This window comes from Rattus norvegicus, chromosome 11 (assembly GCF_021556685.1).
Source record: "Rattus norvegicus strain SHRSP/BbbUtx chromosome 11, alternate assembly SHRSP_T2T, whole genome shotgun sequence".
NCBI lineage: Eukaryota > Metazoa > Chordata > Mammalia > Rodentia > Muridae > Rattus > Rattus norvegicus.
The window spans coordinates 6,843,240-6,847,055 of record NC_141544.1 but is presented as its reverse complement, the minus strand read 5'-3'; the positions used below and the strand labels follow the sequence as shown (position 1 = coordinate 6,847,055).

The following is a 3,816-nucleotide window of genomic DNA, read 5'->3' as shown; positions in this document are numbered from 1 at the left end:
GTTATTTGCATAACAAGTTTACAATCAAGCCATCACTCTCCCATAAGCCAAAGGCATCATACCTTCCCCCTTTCTACTTGATTATCCACATAGGGGTTACGGAAACATATCCCTTCATCCTGATTTAGATCAAAGCATGGGGAGCTATTGATGTGCAATTAATTGATATTCATAATGGGATAAAACAGAAGCCAACATGATTGAATCTATTGTTGCTGGGAGCTGAAGATTTCCCTTACATTTAATAAAACGTGATAAATATATTTTAAACACAAGGCTAGAAACCCCAACAAAGCCTATAGTTTATATTTTCTTTCAGTATTTCCAGATCATTCTCTGTGACACACAGGAACCTAGAGGAGGAGAACTGTGTGGAGTAACTGACAAACACTCAACCAAGGATTTGTTTGCACAATAAGGAGATATATCCTGTCCTCTGAGAGTTGACTGCAGGACACCCAATGATCTAAAAGTCCTCTGGTTCCTTGGATAAAACGACACTGCACTTGCATATAAACTCTGCAAGCCTCTTGTATACTCTAGTCATATTTATGTGTGTGTGTGTGTGTGTGTGTGTGTGTGTGTGTGTGTGTGTATAGAGACATGTAAGTACAGAGGCTGGGGGAGGGTAGAGCGTGTTCTGCTCCTTCACTACCTACTGTATTCCCTTGTGACATGGTCCCCTGCTGAACCTGAGGTGAGGCTCACTGTCAGGAAGCCCCGGTCATTCTCCTGTTCCCTTACCAAGCCCTGGTGTTTGCATGTGTGACCACACACTTGGCATTACCCCTATCCCGTCTCCCCAGATCATCCTCTCCATGTTCCATCCACCACAGCCCATCTCCTCCAACAAAGTGTTTACACACAACACATCACATCGCACATTTTAATTTTTAGAGGAAAAACAAATTCCACTGGAAAAGATACTGGAGTTGTCAAAGGCCCTTGGGTATCTGAAACACAGAAAAACAACCATTCCCCCCCCCCCAATCCTATAAATTCCCCATCTATGTCCCCCTCACTTTGTGAATTTCACCTTAACGTATCTTTTCCACCAGATCATAGAAGTAGATGTGGATGTCACCATCAAACTTGATGAAGTACACGGAAGGCTTGGCTGGAACTTGGTAAATGACTTTGCCGATCTTTTTGGACCGGTCGCTTCTGGTGAACTGCACACATTGACCTGTTAAAATGTCGCTGTCAACATCTGACTTCACCTCTGCTGAAGGAGTCTCTGGAATGATATGGAGGTTACCTTCTGTGTAATCATCCAGGATCTGGTAGATGTATAGGATGGATCTTTCTCGTAGGTGATGTAAAACCAGTCCTTCATGATCGGCACCTGGGCTAGGACCACCCCCCTCCAGTTGTCCTTAGAGCCATGTTTGCCCTCAAATGTATGCTCCACAGCTCGGCCAACCATGGAACTTTCGAGATGGGCGTCTTTCACTTGAGGAAATACTACTTTGTGAGGCAAGATCTTAAGCTTTTAAATCCTCTCATTGCTGTGATGTGCCAGGCCGTAGAAACAGTCAATTCTGTCATACTTGACCAGATAGAGAGAGGGATTTGTTGGCAGTTGATCTACAGCGATGGCCTTCCATTGGGTGACAGCTCATCACCTTCCTTCCATCCGTGAGAAATTCTGCAGCCCACAATGTCCCCAGGGCATGGGGAGAAGGCCTTCTCCTCCTCCGCTTCTGGAAGGATGGTGTGCTCATCCTCCTCAGAGACATCCTCTTCTTCTTGGCTGTAGACCTAGTGTGGTAGGCCACGGCACTCCTGGTCCACTGTCTTGTGACTATCGTTCTGTTTTCAGGCTTCATACTTGCCCATGGCCTGGGTTTGAAGAGCTCGCCTGCTTAAACCAGACACAATGCTGTTCCCTCTGTCATATGAGTCCCTGCAAGAACAATGGGGGTGGGGTGGGGAGGGCGCTGGACCAAGGCTCTTGTCTAAGAGAACTTTGGAGCAGGTGAGGAAGGCGATGGTATACAGGGTTGAGCATCTGAATCTTATTCTGTCGTAATCAGAAGTTCGTAGGAGGGCTGGGCAATGGTGGAGCACACCTTTAATTCCAGCACTCAAGAGGCAGAGGGAGGCAGACCTCTGTGAGATCAAGGCCAGGCTGGTCTACAGAGTTAGTTCAAGGGTAGCCAAATCTACGCACAGAAAAAGCCTCTCTCAAAAATCAAAATCTAAAGTTCAAAGGAAAATTAAAAAAAAATGGTTCTCTACAGCTCAGAATAACATATTCGGACACATTTCTTCAGCCCGAGGCACTTTGGCTCTGCTGAGGAACCTTTCCTTGAATGGCTAGGTCAGTGTGGTATTAAGTATCCCTGTCCCCACTGTAAGCAAGCAGAACAAATAAAGGATAGCAAAGGAGCCAGGAGGGTGGCCACACCCCTCTTCTACCCTCTAACTATGAGCTATGTGGCAACATCCACAAGTGTCTGCCCAGAGACACAGCACACCAGTCCACTGGCTTTCTGTACTGTCCAATCTGACCCAGGCCCAGGTTTATTCCGCGAAGCTGTTGCATCTTCGACCGCAACAAGAGTCTTTTGTGTAGGCAACAACAGCCATTTAGAAATAATATCCGGGGGTTGGGATTTAACTCAGTGGTAGAGCAGTTGCCTAGCAAGCACAAGGCCCTGGGTTTGGTACTCAGCTCCGAAAAACAACAACAACAACAACAACAACATCAAAAAGAAATATTATCTCCTAAAATGCACAGGCACAGAGAGGATCTTTGGCATTTTAGTAGGATTATGAATTAGATATTGTTAGCAAAGGATAATAAACTCTTAGACTGACTAGCCTAGACCATCCCACAAGCTCTCAAACGTGGAAGACATCAGAACATACGGTCACTCGCTGTACAAGGGAAAACTTTTAGCTTTCTGGGCTACAAGGGTCCCCGTTATCTTCATAAAAGTATTTACCGAGAGAAAATGTCCTCGTCGTCCAGATTCTGTCTTCGGAAACAGGTCAGGCATGAAAAGCCTGTTGAACAATTGTGGGGTCCAGGAGCTGTACTGGCTTTCACACCCTGCCGCGAAGATAGTGAACATACCTTCAAGGGAGTCTAGCGCCTCCAAGTGGAAGAGATGCGCAACCTCCGCCCAGTGCTCTGTGACATCATCCAGGCTCTGCTTACGTCATGAAGCGCTCTCAGCCCAGTTCCTTCCCTAGTAACGCTTAGAAAATTCCAGCATATAGGTTTTAGCTTCTCATGTAGCCTCCTGGAGACCCAAAATAAAGTCCCCACCCAAATATTCTGATGACTCAAGTCACAGTATGCCCAAGTAGCTCTTTTCATGCATTTTCTTTTTTCTGAAAAAGTCTTTGGTTTCTGAGTCACCAACATCCTTGGTGGTTATTTTTCCAGCTCCTATCTTTCCTTTGGTTATCTTTCAGCCATTCTCCGTATCAGAAATATTGCTAGGCTCTCTCTCCGAGGCAGCCCAATGGATAGCACCCCAAAATTAGCTTTATCAAAACCCACAATTAGAGGAGGGCACTTTTATTCAAACAAAGCTGTTATTTGTAAGGATTAAATACCTTGTATTGAAGTCAATGGCAATCATGAATTATGGATTCTTTGCAAAGAGAGAGGAAAAATTAGCTCCTGGACCTGCTTCCAAAGTCGGGTAAACTGATGACAAACCCGATATGGACCAGTCATATTTTAAATGTATTTAAAGTTTACCAGCACTTCTGGTTATAAGGAATTTATTAGATCAAACGCAGCAAAAAAGGATGAAATAGATGAGGTAATTTTGTTTTTGAAATATGGGTAGACAGAAT

General features: G+C 44.9%; 1 pseudogene; it reads right to left on the bottom strand.

The window, feature by feature from the left end:
• Positions 1 to 1,037: 1,037 nt before the first annotated feature.
• On the bottom strand, positions 1,038 to 1,829 carry LOC148002452 (Y-linked testis-specific protein 1-like; annotated as a pseudogene).
• Positions 1,830 to 3,816: the final 1,987 nt, after the last annotated feature.